General features: G+C 35.6%; 1 long non-coding RNA gene across 2 annotated transcripts in view; it reads left to right on the top strand.

The window, feature by feature from the left end:
- Positions 1-16,373, top strand: part of LOC102158507 (uncharacterized) — a 277,472-nt gene that overhangs the window by 159,368 nt on the left and 101,731 nt on the right. Inside the window, exons 6-8 of one of the 2 annotated variants that reach the window (XR_014843756.1) lie at positions 2,633-2,828; positions 5,053-5,215; positions 10,500-12,741. This is a non-coding gene — a long non-coding RNA (uncharacterized LOC102158507). Of the gene's footprint in view, positions 1-2,632; positions 2,829-5,052; positions 5,216-10,499; positions 12,742-16,373 lie in introns of those variants that run through there. The other variant, XR_014843755.1, reaches the window with a different exon arrangement.

Here is a 16,373-nt window from a genome sequence, read left to right as displayed (position 1 = left end):
TCTCTTTCTGTGAGCCTCATTTCTATTTCTATGCTTGTTCAATTAATTTTATTGTTAGAAGCAATCTCAAATGTCAGTAAGAAAAATGTTAGTATATAACAATGGAAAGAGATAATAATTTTCCTGAAGTCACATAACTAGTTATTAGAAAGTCAAAATACTAGTCGAACACTAAGTAGCTGTACTTGTGATTTTGAATAAGTTACCTACATAAGAAAGTATGAGAAGAAAATTGTTGGGTTAGGGTTTTTTTTTTTTTTTTTAATGCTTCTCAGTGGGAGAAGCACAAGATTTGAGAATCTTCACTATCTTTTGTTGATGCCAAGAAAGTTACGGAAATGAAGTTCTAACTATAGGCTAACATTAGCAGCTTTTTAGAGAGCTATGGACATTCCAAATCATTTTTTGCTGAACTGTTGTGTAGTTGAAGCAAAATAATAAGGCAATTAAACATTAATTGTAATCGTAATTTTTTTTTGGTCTTTTTTTGTTTTGTTTTTTTTTGTTTTTTTTTTAGGGCCCTACCCATGGCATATGGAGGGTACCAGGCTAAAGGGTCAAATCTGAGCTGTAGCTGCCAGCCTACACCACAGTCACACAGTGAGGGATCTGATCCGTGTCTGCTACCTATAGCACAGCTCATGGCAATGCCAGATCCTTAACTCACTGAGTGAGGCTGGGAATCAAATCCTTGTCCTCATGGATGCTAGTCAGGTTCACTAACCGCTGAGCCATGGTGGGAACAACTTAAATGTTGATTTTAGCCTCCTGGTTGAATTTGGATCAGATTTATTACAGAGAAAATGTATTTTATATCAGGTGCTTAATTTATACATTGATTCGACAAGGAATTGCAACTACGTAGTATTTTATCATACATTTGAATTCTCATGTGGTTTAGGTGGATATATCCTTGCTAACGTTTTTATTCATGACAGTAATTTATTTGCTATGAAATTCTTGGTCATAACTGCCTCAGTTATTTTCCCATGAAAAAATATGATCTATTTGTGATGCAGTGTCTAGATGTATATGGAAGCTGTACAGAGGAAGCATTGACTGTATCTCTGACCTGTGTAGAGCTTGAGGATGGGGTTCAAGAGGCAGCCTTTCAGGCAAAGGGAAGAAAGCAAAGGCAAAGACCCTGAGGCAAAAGAACAATTGGCATCTTTTGGAATGAACAATTTTGCCCTGGCCATAGCAGTTGATGAGGAAAGGGTGATGCAGTCAGAGAGCTGTGGAAGGTTGTCCAGGCCAAGGCCAGGAATTTGGATTTTAATATAAATCTATTGGGAAGCCACAGCTGTGTTTTAAGTGCTAAAGTGGCATAACCTGACTTATCTTTTAAAATGATCATATTCCTCTTAACCTTGTATAACTGCTATTTGGTAAATAACTTGCAGTCTAGCTACCTAAGCATCTAAAGGTCAGGAACAGATTTTTTAAAATTCAGGTACAATATTATGTTAGTTTTAAGTGAACACTACAGCAAGTCTGTATTTTTATAGATTATACTCCATATAAAGTTAAAAAATACTATATTCCCTGCACTTTACATTATATCCTTATAACTTTTTTATTTTAGCTATTAGTTTGTACTTCTAAATCCCTTCATCTAATTTTTTCGTGCCCCCACTGGTAACTACTAGTTTGTTCTCTGTGAGTCCCTTTCTGCCTTGTTATAGTTGTTTGTTTGCTTTATTTTTTTTAGATTCCATATGTAAGTGAAAACATACAATCTTTGTCTTTCTCTGCCTAACTTATTTTACCAAGCATAATACTCTCCAGGTCCATCCATGTTGTCACAAATGGCAAAATATTCTTTTTTGTGGCTTAGTAATATTCCATTGTATATATACTACAATTTTCTTATCTGTTCATCTGTTGATGGACACTTAGGGTGCTTTCATATCCTGGCTATTGTGAATAATGCTGCTATGAACGTTGGAGTTCATTTATCTTTTTGAATTAGTATTTTTATTTTCTTGCAGTAAATACCCAGGAGTGGAAATGGTGGATCAGGTGGTAGTTCTGTTTTTAATTTTTTTGAGGATCCTCCATAGTGTCTGTGCCAACTTACATTTTCCACAACAGTGCACAAGGGTTCTCTTTTTTAGCATCTTTGCAAACATTGTTATTTCTTGTCTCTCTTTTTTTAATGGCTACACTCATGGCATATGGAAGTTCCTGGGCAAGGGATTGAATCCCAGCTGCAGCCGAGACCTACACTGCAACTGTGGCAACATTGATCCTTTAACCAACTGCACCAGGCCAGGGGTCAAACTTGTGCCCCCACAGTGACCCGAGCTGTTGCAGTCAGATTCTTAACCCACTGCACCACAGTGGGAACTCCTAGTTCTTGTCTTTTTGATGATAGACATTCTAACAGGTGGGAGATATCTCATTGTGGTTTTGATTTACATTCCCTGATGATTAACGGTGTTGAGCATCTTTTCATGTGCCTGTTGAATGTACATCTTCTTTGGAAAATGTAGGTTCTTTGCCCATTTTTGATTGTTTTTTTCTTTGTTATTGCTGTTTTGATACTGAATTACCTGAGTTGTTTACATGTGTGAGATATGAACTTACTTCAGTCATGTCTAATTATCTTTTCCTAATCTCATTTCTACAGGATAAGGACAGGCTCTCTCCCTCTCTGAATAACTTTTGCATAGTACCTGACAGCTGTGTCTTAAACATAAGGATGTTTGTTAAGTCATTTGATGGCAATTATCAAAGTCTGGGCCAAAAATATGTCTGCAGTTGATTAAATGAGTCAACATAAATAACACAGAGTTGCTTTTGAGAGCAAATAGAAAACTCAAAAGGCAAGTCTAAAAAGAATCTTGATAAGCTATGGTTATTTTGAACCAGTAGATCAGCAAAGAGATACCAGGATGGTAATCTCTGTGCCTGACAAAGTCACAGTGGAGCAACTATGAAGAAAGTAAACCAAAAGCAAATGACAGGAACAGGTTTTGATAAATCACTTTCTCTTTTACTCATAATTACCTATGCGAGTTAATTCTATGGGTCAACTTGACTGGGCTATAGGGTGCTCAGGTATTTGGCTAAACATTATTTCTAGATGTGTTTGCAAGGGTGTTTCTGAATGGGATTAATATTGGAATGAGTGACCTGCATAAAACAGATATTCCTTCCCAACATGGAGAACCACATTCAGTCCATTCAAGGCCAGTACAGACCATAAGTCTCTCTCTGTATTTGAGCTGGGACATTAATTTTCTTCTGCCCTACACTTGAACTAGAATTGAAACTCTACAATTGGCTGTCCTGGGTGTAGACTTCTCTGCTACCATAATTGCATGAGTCAATAATGTATACATGCGCACACACACATTTTCTGTTGGTTCTGTTTCTCTGGACAACCCTGACTGATACACTACTCATAGTAGATTATGACCTGGAATGAATGTTCATCAAATGTATAAAAGAATGAAAAATGAATGTATTACTGAATAAATAATGAATGTGAGAAAAGAAATATTAAGTGGATAGGATTAAAAGTGCATATTGGACCAGTTCTGGCCACCTCTAAAATCTGAATGGAAAGCTAAAGGTCTTTACATAAGTGTGCATTTATGATTTAATATTGGAGATATAATTAGTCTTTGAAATTATTTTTCTCCAGAAGTTTTATTCTCTATTTCTTGTGTTTCTTATGATAAGTTTCTTGTTGTTTTTAAGTAATTTCTTGTTGATGAGCATGCATTTAAATAGGATAATTTACTAAATTACATCTTCATAGAGAGGTTAAATTATTTTAATTACATATTTGTAAATATAAAATAAATATGATGGTGTTAAATATATGACAATAAATAGGATAGTGACAATTTAACAAGGCATTATAAATTTGGAATATTAACTGCTACTCATTTGAACTCAAATATTCTCAAAAATAAAAGCTGTAGAGTAATAATACCTCATTTACTATATCTTATGTTTTTTGAAGAGTAATTTAAAAAAATTTTTTAAAAAGCCAAAAATTCTCTTTAAATGATGAAATCAGTATCCTACAAATATTCTCATTGCATTTCCAAATGTGAATGATAGCCTCAGATATTTTTGCAAATTTTGATTTTCACTGTCAATAATCTTGTGATAGATAATTCACAAATGTGTCTCTATTACATATAACAATGATTAATTTATATATTTAGGCATGTAAACTGTAGCTGAGTGCATTTTCTAAAGGTAACTTCACCCCACGTACTCTTCTGTATGTGGCCTGGCCACTCCCTATTGAGAGATGGAATCTATTCCCTCTTCCCCTTGAACCTGGGCAGGCCTTTGGTTGCTTGGACCAGTAAGAATATGGAGCACATGGTGCTGTGCATCAGGAAAGGGCATTGACCTTTTCTAGCCTGGCAGCTGCTGCTTCCTGCTTTTTGGAATGCTTAGCCTTGGAATCTACGCTCTTTATTTTTTCCATATAGCGTTTAATGATTGACTTACAGATTGCTCAATGAAATATTCATTTAATGTGTGGCTCCCTCCAAAAGAATATAATCTGCTTTTCACTTTCAAATTCCTGGTACAAGGCAGGTGGTTAATAAATATTCGTTGAGTCAATGAAGTAATGCCTGGAAAGGAAAAATCCCATATGGGATTTCGTGAAGTCGCAGTCTGCCTAGTGTGAAGAACCAGAATCAGTGCAAGTTCCAGGCTTGAGTTGAGCCTCTGGTTTCCTGCAGCATGGCCCTCCAATAATAGCTGAAACTGAGACCCTCAAAGACCAACTAACTTTCTAAGGATGGAGTCGGTTGAATTTCTTTCTCTTTCACATTCAGTAGAGAAAGACGTTGAGCCCAGGGAAGGAGGATTTATTTTTCTCTTCATTCTGATATGCATAAAATCCTGACAGATATAAACAATGTAACATTTAGTAGAGGTAGGAATTGGTCAGTTTCTACAAAAACATAAACTTAGCTACACTGCTAACTTACCAATAAGTTCACCAGCATTAAGGAAACAAGCTCTACTTTTTAACAAGGGACACAACATAAAAATACTTTGTATATACAACAGGGAAAGCCAGTTTCCGCTTTGGCCATGATTGAGTAAATGGGATCAGACTTATCTTCACACCATAAAGAACCATCAAACTCTGCTATTACACGAAGCAACTATTTTCATCATTGAACAGCAGGCAGTGCTGGACTGTCAACTGTGAGAGAAGGAAAACCATGAGGTAAGTGCTCCGCCTGCTTTGCCTTTCTGCCCGGGAGTGCTGTATAAATCGTGGGGTAGATAGATAACAACCATGGAGAAAAATGGTCCACCTGCTGAGGCAGAGATTTGAGTTTAGGGGTGCCTAGGAGGCTGTAATGTAGCCATTGGATCCAGGGAGGAGAAAGTTGTATCCTTTTTATGACTCAGCCTGGGAGTCATGAATATCATTTCTTTCACCATCAGAGGACCACCCAGATCCTAGGGAAGGAACAGAGGACCTGGCACCTGTGAGGAAAATGTTCATGGCACATTGTAGGAAGAGCTCGTGAGATGGGGACCTTGCTGTAGGCTTATGGAAAGTACCACTTAACATAATCTTAGCAATTACTTTACATGGGTAATGGACTCAAGATTTTGTCTAAGGTCTGGCTCCCCAGGCAATTATTATATAATAATCCAGGAACACTTAATAAACATTTTTCTGTATTTGGGGCATTGATTTCATTCACCCTTAGAGTTCATGGAGAAAGGCAGAAAATAGAAGGAATTGAACTCCTCCTTTCCATGCTCCAGGCTGCCTCTCGTGAGTGGGTGCGACCAGTACACACTCAACCACTGGAGCAGCCATAGAGCTTCATCTAAATCGAGAAGGGCTGGCCTTTCTCTCACACTCCTTCTTCTATATACTTTGCCTTTGGACCCAAACATTACCGGAAAGGCAAGATTCTTGACTGTGTGGGGCTTGTCATTTATTCTCTTTAATCATTATACTTAACCTTCAATGACTCTTCTCTTTAATGATTATACTTAACCTTCAGGGAGTTGTATTTTTCTTGTCCTTGGAGAAAAGACAGTGAAAGGGAAAGTGCCAGCATGGCTTAAGTCACAAAAAGGCTTTGTTAATTCACCTGTGCACACCTTCCAATTTAATTTGTGTTTTCCTGGATATTAACTTTTAAAAGCCAGGACGTATAGACACTTAAATAGCATAAAGCTGTTAGTTTAATATTTAAATGGTAACATAATATACAAAGAGGACAAAAGCAGAGGACACAATGTTTAGATTTTGGCTGGGCTCCTAGTAGCTGTGAGACTCCGCATGGGTCACGGACGTTCCCTGGGGTGCCAGCTACTTAAACTTAACGCGAGCATCAGACCAGATCGTTTCTAAGGCCTGCTTTTCTAATGACAGTCTATAGAACACCCTAATTCTTTTAGTAGTGTATCAACCAGTTTGAATTTTGTGTGACTTCAAAGGCTTTTTTTTTTTTAAAGTACACTTTTTTTTTTTCCTTTTGCAGGTAGATTTTCAATTTCTATGATTTTTCCATGGGTGTCCATAAAAATATAACTTTTGTTCTGTTTAGCACAAACTTGATCTAACTGTCCTTTATCAGGAATGTATAAATACACAAGGTGGTGTTCTGTGGGCTCAATCTAGTCTGCTTCCTTTTTTTTTTTTGTCAGTAAAGTTTTATTGGCACACAGACACACCTGTTAGTTTATATAATGTCTATGACGGTTCTTGCGCTACAGTGGCAGAGGTGAGTGCTTGAGACAGAAATTTTAGAGCTACAAAGCTTCAAATAATCACTTTCTGGCTTTTTACAGAAAAAGTTTGCATGTCTCTCTTCTAGGACAAAAGATGTCAAACCCAAAAATGAAAGTAAAAGTCTTCAGAAATTCTTATCCTTAGTTTGAAAGATCTCTGGTTGAATCTGGATACCTCAAGAGGTTTCTCACAATCTTAAGCAGATTTCAAAAGTAAATTTACATTAATAAACATTTTTAAAGTGTGTCATAGTAATAGGAAGGAGTTTGAAGTCCTGAGATACAGATTAAGTTTGTCCCTAACTTAAAATGGCACTTCTGGTGACTTACTGAGGTTATCCAGACCATTTTTCTTTATCACATCATTTTCCTTATGCTCCTGCTAATCTATACATTACTCTTCATAAGGTGTAAAAACTAGCTAAGGCTTTCAATGCCCACCAATATCATCAATGGCTCAAATTAATCACAGTAACAACAACAATAAAAAGAACTGTCTTCAAACTAAGGACAGTAATGCATCATAATACACAACTTTCCTGGTTTCTGTGATTCATTAAGAAAGTGACTTTACAGATTAAGTAAAAATCTTTAAGGTAAAAATTACTACATTATCCTAATATAATTTTATAGCTTTAGTTTTTTATTTGAAAGCCTATGGCATTCTTCATGAATTGAAAATTGTATCGGGGCTCTGGGGTAGAACTGCAAAAGAGGGACCGAAAAATATAGGTCCCCAAAGTAGGATATAATTGCCACATGGAACACCACATAGACAGAAATTCATCAGCAGTATAAATGCAAAGAATACTGAAATTAAAATTACATTACTTTAGATCTCCCAGAGATCCTGTTTTAAGAGACTCTGATACCCTTTCATCTCCTTTTTCAGAGGTACTCAGCCAAAGTCATGTCAATGCATTATTGACATGAAGCAGCTCCAGCATGCAAGGACCACATGGACAGTGATAATAATTTCATGTGGTCCATGCAGAAAATGAGTAACCTTAATGTGGCTCATTGAAAGTTTGGATAAACACTAGTTTAATCACTCTGACCATACTGCGAGATACAACATCAGCAAGGAATAAATGGGCTTGGTGGGGGGCAATGCGAAGGTAATTTTCTACTTTAAACTATACATGTATTTTTAGGTGTTTTTAATGCCTAACAGTTACTCCTGCAGAGAACATAATCTGCCACTATAAATCATTTGCACTTGACCTGAAGGATAGGAATTAAAAAGAACTTTAATATGTATCAAAGCCAAATGTTACATTTATGATACAACTAAATGAATATAAGCTGTAGCTACCTCTAATATAAATGGACAATTCAGACCTAAAAGCCATAGCATAGGGCTGTGTGTGATAAATAGACCATCCGAACAGTCCTAAGTGCTCCATTAGGTTTAAAAATTTTGTACCTTCCCTATTTGTTAATGTTTCTAATCAAATACAGACACAAATTGGAACACAGCAGGCCAACTGGAACAATCATTCAGGAAATCAGGCCTGTATTTAACTATTTAGCAGACTCTGGATTGTTTCTAGACTTGGTTTTTATTCACCTATTTTTAAAAATTTTGATTTTTTTATTGTTTTATTCAAAATCTATCCTCATTATAGAAATATTAAATTCATAAAGTAGATCAAATTGTGGAAGACTGACATCTTAACAATATTTAGTCTTCCAGCTCCTGAACATGGAATATCTCTCCATTTATTTAGATCTTTGAATTCTTTAATCAGTGTTTTACACTTTTGATCATACTGATCCTGCATGTATTTTGTTATAATTATACATAAGTGCTATGTTATATTTTGATACTAGTTTAAAGGGTATTATTATTTCTTAACTAAACTTCTATTTTTTATGTTAGGTGTGTATGAATAAAATGGATTTTTTGTGGGGTTTTGGGCATACAAAAAACTGAACATATTTAATAATGTATAGAACTTGATGAGTTTGAAGATAAGTATTATACCTGTTAAACTATCACCACAATCAGTCACAAATTTATCATTCAATTCCAAAAGTTTCCTTCTGCCCTCTTTATTGATTTGTATTTTTAATATTTCTTTTTGTGTGTCATAGGAGGACTTAACATAAATCTATCCCCTTAACAACATTTTGAGTATACAATCAGTATTGTTACCTATAGGCTGTATGTAGTACTATAGAGCTACAAAACTTAAACATCTTGCATAATTCTTGGCCATATGTTTTTAAATAATTCTGCTGAAATTTTTAATAATTTTATGTTATTAGTACAATATTTTTCTTCTTTAACATACTTTAGTTTAATTTTAATACTCTTTATTCAAACAAATACTTTCTAGTCTTTGTAACAGTCTTTTCCTTCATTCTTGGTCATAGTTTTCTGATTTTTGTATTTCGATGTATCTTTGCATGTCATGGAATGTCTTAGTGTGTATTGAAACTTCTGTATAAAATAAAGTAGTAAGCAGGAAATCAATGGTTCTTAATTTCAAAACAGAAGATACCCTTCCTCAGTGAGAGCTGATCAAAGGTTTTATTGTAAATGAATCTGTTGTGGGTTGAAGGTTTTGTTCACTTGAGTTCACTCCTGTCTTCAGATGTTTTGGGGGTAAGAGCAGGACTTTGCATTTCATCTCGGAATCTAAGGATTGTGAGGCTCTCAAGCTCTCCTTGTACTTTATAGCAGCTTTTGGGCCATCATCCATCTCCAGAGATGGTACCCTGCCTTCCATGTAGCATGTTTCCATGCATTTGGAGCCCTTGTGAGAACAAATCTATGGATGATCAAGGAAGTCCTTTGCTTTTGGGGCTTTTTCGAATTGAATCCATTGGTTTTCTTTTTTTTTTTTTTTTTTTTTTTTTGTATCCAACTCACCTTGCTATCCCTCATGTTCCATTAGAAATTCAGATGGTTTCTTCTTACCTATAGAACATCCCTGGCCCATAGGAGGTTTTGTTCTCTGTCCACTCTGTCCCCAGGCATAATATAAATAACCAGTCATTTCTTTTTTCCTAGGAAGCGATTGTTTCTCTCTGGAGTTTTCCTCATTTAAAATTCTGTGCATCTTTGGATTTCTAATGGCTTAAAAACTTTAATAAAACTTATCCAATTTTTAGAAATTATTATAGTGAGACATTTGGCCTCTTATGATCCTTTAAACGCTAACCATATGTAAAGGTTTGACCTCAGCTCTCTTGATTGGAAAAGGAAAACAAAGAGATGGGACAGATCATGATGGAAGATAATATAAGAAAGGGAATAATATAAGGGGATAATAAAAGAAAGGGAATATATATATATGTACATTTATATATATATATATATATGACTGGGTCACTTTGCTGTACAGCAGAAATTGGCACAACATTGTATATCAACTATATTTTAATTAAAAAAAGAAAGGAAAGAGATAATATGTGTATATATAAGCACATGTATATTTAATCTGATAAATTGAAAAGTAGATATATATTGGATTAAAATGTATATATAAAAAGTGTACATATAAAGTATGTATCTTTTATATTTCATGCTAAAGATATATACTTTATATATATGCACCTTGATTTGATATAAATATATATGTTTATATAAAGTATATACTGATTTTTATATGAAAACTACAAAAATCATGGAACAGGAGTGTTTTTAGCACAGGGAAGGACAAATTCTTCCCTAATACAGGTATGCTCGCTGATCGCAATGACAAACACAAATTGTTTCTCTGTTGATTGCATCTCATTTCCAGCAGTAATGGTTGTTCTATGCAAATTCACTGAGGAAACTGTGACAAGAAAATGTGTGATAACATCTGTCTGGAAATGCTCAGAGCACTCAGCATTTGAATCGATGTGAGTAAGGGCAAGTGTAAACGTTTCTGAGTTACACTGAAGGAGCCTGACATGGAGGGTGTAATGAGGGAGGTGCCATCTGTGTGTAGAACACTTTTCCCGCAGGATGAGTGCTGCATGCAAAGACCTTTGAGGGAACTGTGTTTGTTAGCCGTGTAGTGTTGTTTGTGTTTTAATGTGGACTTTTATGCTCAAACACTGCAAGCTTGCTCTTACTGGGAACCAAAGAGGAGGGTTGAATAGAGTGAAAATATTAACAGAGAAATTGAGCTGCATGGTAATTGTCCCAGTAGTCTTCTAAAATGCACTGCCTCTGTTGTTACCAGGCTTATGAATAGTAATTGCATATATGTGAGCCTTCCTTATAGAAAGAGAATACATTTTAGAAAATGGATAAAAACCTTTGCCAGCGGAATGAATTTGACCATATGCATACTAGAAAATACCACTCTTTTTGGAGTTCCTGTTGTGGTTCAGCAGTAACGAATCCAACTGGTGTCCATGAGGACGCAAGTTCAATCCCTGGCCGTGCTCAGTGGGTTAAGGATCCAGCATTGCCGTGAGCTGTGGTGTAGGTTGCAGACGTGGCTCAGGGCCTGCATTGCTGTGGCTGTAGCATAGGCTGGCAGCTGCAGCTCCAACTCGACCTCTAGCCTGGGAACTTCCAAGTGCCACAAGTGCGGCCCTAAAAAAGACAAAAAGAAAAGATCACTTTTTAAAACATAAAATCTTTCCAGAGCATCCTAACATGTTCTATAAGAGTGCATCTCCCTCTCCAGTCTCATTTGGTTCACATATAAAGCTTAACTAGCACAGCCATAGTGGTCTTCTTTCAGTTCTCCAAATGTCAGCACTTTTGAAGTGTTCTAAGGATAGGAAACCTTGGAAATGCCAGGTCACAGTGCTCTGAGAACAGATGTTGATCTTCTCACAACATCCATGGTCCTCTATAGCAGCAGAAAGATTCCTAATACCGGTTTGGTAGCAAACTTAGTATGGGACACTCAGGAGAGAGAGTACATAGTAGGTGTCCTGAGGTTATTGTAACACATCAGTCTGGGAACTCAGGGAGTTTCAAAAAATTTATGTGCTTATTTATGCACATGGATGGGATAAAAGCGGGGTGTTCATAGAACTGTATTTTTTTTTTTTTTTGTACCCATGGCATATGGAAATTCCCAGGCCAGGGATTGAAACGAACCAACCTGCACAGCTGCAACCTGCCACAGTTATGGTGGTGCAGATCCTTAACCCACTGCACCACAGCAGAAAGTCCCACAGAATTTTAATTTGACGTAAATATTAGTGTTATTCTATTTGAGATCACAGGATATATTTAATGAATACCTAGACCCAAGTATAAAAGGATTATTAAAAGTTAAGGTACAATAAATTATTGGTTTTTACTGTTACATGGAAAGATCTTGAAAGTCGTCCCTCTGTCTTTCCACAAGAAAAAAATCAATAACTTTTCTTGGGGCCATCAGAAGATTGAGGTTGCAGGGCAATTTGCCACCCTCAGATCTGAGACAGGGGCATACAGAGAGTCACAGCTGAGATCAGTTCACCTGGAGAGGAAGCCGCAGGAGCCATACACTGGCAGGCCCACTTAAATAGTAATTTTGGTGAATTGATGGCAACTCCGTGAGGACCAGTTTGAAGAGTAAGAAACTTCTGGTACCCCATCCCTAGGGGGATTCCCATACGTTTTTGGGTCCTCATGGTGTAGAATTAAGGAAAGATTTCCTCTTGGCTCTGGCAGGGGGAGAGGGAGAGTAATCATTGTAAAACCTGATGAGAACATTCTCAAAAACAAACTCTGAACAACTCGTCAGGGGAAAAGCCTTTATCTCACCTGGGAGGAAGGCACTTCTCTGACTCCAGTCCCCTCTAACTTTCCTATAATTACCTAAAAGGGGTGGGAATGCTAAGAAACACTGGTGAAAGTCACAGCCCAGGAACACAATCCCACTGAAAGACCGATATTCAGTCATAAGATTACAGAACGCTTCCCTGGTTACCACTACACCTACAGAGCTTCAACATAGCGACAATGAATTACCCCCAAAGAGCTGCAAGAGGCAAATTCGATCTCGAAGGAGTTGGTAGTGGGTCCAAAGGCAACAAGAAGAAGAAAAACTAGAGGAAGTGAAGCCCTGGCACCAAGGGCTGCAGTAAACATTAAACATAGCATGACTTCTAGGCCAGATTAACATAAAACCTCACACTAAAGGCCCATTAACTTCAGTTACTAAATAAGCAAATAAATAATGAATAGAGCAGATTTGTCCTCAGAAGCCAAACAAGTAATAAATGCATAGGGTGAAATATTTAAAGTGTTGAAAGAAAAACTGTCACCTAGAAGTCTGTGTCCAATGAAATTGTCCTTTAACATTGAAGGGGTTTCTCAGACTAACAAAAACTAAGGAAATTCATTACCAATAGACTTGTTCTGCAAGAAATGATTAAAAGATGACCCTCAAGAAGAAGGAAGGTGATATAGGTCAGAAACTCAGATAACCATTAAAAAAAGAAGAGCATCAAAGAAGGAATAAGGGAAGGTAAAATAAAATGTTATATTTTTTCAAATCCTCAGTTCATTTAAAGGATGCTTGCCTAAAGTGGTAATGGTAATACAGCATTTGGTAATTGTAGCAACTGGGTAAGTGAAATAAATGACAGCAATATAGTAAGAGAAGGGATGGAGGAAGGGAGAATACTTGGTCATAAATTTCCTGAACTGTATGTGAAGTGGCCTAGTGTTATTTGTGATGAATTTAGAATACTGTCAATACCTGAGAGACCACTAAAGTTCTTTGAAGAAGTGACACTGATATGCTCAGATAGAAGATAAAATCAATTATATGAAATGCTCAATGAAAATCAGAGAAGCCAGGATGAAAAAGGGGAAAGCAAAGAACAAATACAATAAATAGAAGGTTATAAACATGATAAATATTAAATCAACTTTAAAAAAAATCCTTCACATATGAATAATCTAAATATACAAATTAGAAGGCATATTATGAAGGTGGATAATTAAAAAAAACTCAACTGTAATTTTGTCTACAAGGAACCACTTTAAAGATTCTGATAGTTTTAAAGTATAGGAATAGGAAAAGGTATACTATGCTAACATAAACTAAAAAAAGTTGGAGTAGCTATATAATTTCAGACAAAAAATAATTAAAAAGAGAGAAGCTTTCAGGAATGAAGAGTAGTATTTATGTAGTGACAAAATGTCAGTTTTCCAAGAGTGCATAACAATCTTAAATGTGTATGAATCCAACAGCAGAATGTCAAAATAAGGGACCAACTGATAGAAATGCAAGGAGAAATAGGTCACCCCACTATTCCAGTTGGAGATTTCAGTATTAACAGATAAAGCAGACCGGAAACATTTAAAGATATAATTGACCTGAAAAACACTATCAAATCAGAAGGATTTAATAGATGTTTATATATTACTGCTCAAATAACCACAGAACATTTTTCTCAAACTTGCTTAAGACATTTATCAAGATAGACCTTCCTCTTGACTATAAAAAAATGCTTAACACATCTTAAAAATAGGGATCATAGAAAAAGTGTTTCATACCACAATGGAATTAAACTAGAAATGAATAATAGAAAGATAGCTAGACTAGCCCCAAATATTTGGATCAAGCAACATACCTAAAACACATGGATCAAAGAAGTCTCAAGAGAAATTTTAAAATATTTTGAGCAAAATATAAATGAAAACACAACGTGTCAAAATGTGTATGATGCTTTGAAAGCAATACCTTGAGGAAAATTTATGGCATTGAATGAATATTTCAGAAAAGGAGGATGATCTAAAATCAATAATTTATACTGCCACCTAAGGAAACTGGAGAAAGAAAGGTAGTGTGTTTAAAGCAAGCAGAAGAAAAGAAATGATAAAAAAAGAATTACGATAGAAATCAGTGGAAATTAAAATAGGAAAACAATAGAGACAAATTAATGACCCCAAAACTTGTTCTTTAAAAAGGCCAAAAAAGAAAAAGAATAATTCTCCAGCAAGGATACCAATTCTCTGAAAGAGAAAATAAACAAATGGCTAATACCAAAAATGTAAGAGGATTTATCACTACTTATCCAAGATTTTTTTTAAAAAAAGGACTATTATGAAGAATGCTATGCCCAAAATTTGAGACTTTATTTTTATTTTTAATTTTTTTTTAATTTTTAGGGCCACACCCACGGCACATGGAGGTTCCCAGGCTAGGGGTCAAATCGGAGCGGTAGCTGCTGGCCTACACCCCAGTCACAGCAATGCCGGATCTGAGCCATGTCTGTGACTTACACCACAGCTCATGGCAATGCAGGATTCTCAACCCACTGAGCAAGGCCAGAAATCAAACCTGTGTCCTCATGGATACTAGTCAGATTCCTTTCTGCTGACCCATGACAGGAACTCCCAGAAATTTGGTAATTTAGATGAAATGAACCAAATGTTTGAAAACCACAAACTACCAAAATTCATACAAGGAGAAATAGATATCTGAATACATTTACATCCGTTAAAGAAATTGAATCAATAACTGAAAACCTTCCAAAAAAGAAAGCACCAAGCCTAGATGGATTTACTAGTGATGTCTACAAAATACTTAAGGAAGAATTCATACCAATTCTCCACCGTCTCATATGGCAAACAGAAGCAAAGTGAACATTTCCTAATTCATTCTATCCAGCATCACTATGGTAACGATACCAGATAGGATGTTACAAGAAAGAAAGGCTTCAGACCAGTATCTTTCATGAATATAGATGCAAAAATCTTCCACAAAATATTAGAAAATTGAATCCAACAATATGTGAAAATAATTATATATTACAACCAATTGGGATTTATTTTGGTTCTATGATGCTGATTCAACATTTGTAAATTAATCAATAGGGCAAGAAGAAAAATTATCAAAAGTCTCAAGAAGAAAATTCATATGATTGTATCATTTGACATTTGATACAGAAAAAGATACAAAAAACATTGACATTTTTGTAGTAAAATGTCTCAGAAAACTAGGATCAGAGTGGAGCTTCCTCAGTTTGATAAAGAATATTTTATGAAAAACCTTTAGCTAACATCACACTTAATGGTGAGAAGCTGAACATTTTCCTCTTGTAATCATGGATGAAACTGGCATCTTCTCTCTCACCACTCAGAATCAGCATTTCACTGGATGTCCAAGCTACTGCAATAAGAGAAGAAAAGAAAGAAAAAATATATTCAGACCGGGAAAAAAGAAATAAACTGTCTTTGTCCACTGATAACATGATTCTTTTTGTATATGACCCCAAAGAATCAACACAAAATTCCTGACTCTAATAACAAGGTTAGCAGTGTTATTTCTTCAAATAATAATAATCTGTTTAATTTTTGCTGCATATTCACATTTACTGAATATGTTCATAAGCATCTAATAACCTTTAAGCCTTTAAAGAATTTTCTGATTCCCATATTATAATTTTTCTTGTCTGAAAGCAACATTTGGTTCATTTTTATAAATCCTCTCGCATTTAGGTCTACATTTTATTTAAAATTTTAATTATGTTTGTAATTGCTATATTGGAGTCCTTTTCTGTGAATTCCATCATCTCTGTCCTATTTAGTTGTTTTAATAGTCTTATTTTTCTTCTAGTTCTGGGTAAGATTTTCCTGCTTTTTTCATATTCTAGTAAATTTTAATTGGGTACTGGTCGTTCTGTTTGTTGCATTTTTGTGGGGAGTGTTCTTTTTAAAAAATACT

Source organism: Sus scrofa, chromosome 4 (genome assembly GCF_054392235.1).
Source record: "Sus scrofa isolate SSC_HxYL_T2T_F1_AM1 chromosome 4, Sscrofa_HxYL_maternal_Yorkshire_Landrace_v2.0, whole genome shotgun sequence".
NCBI classification, from domain to species: Eukaryota; Metazoa; Chordata; class Mammalia; order Artiodactyla; family Suidae; genus Sus; species Sus scrofa.
This window is presented reverse-complemented; position numbering and strand designations above follow the sequence as displayed.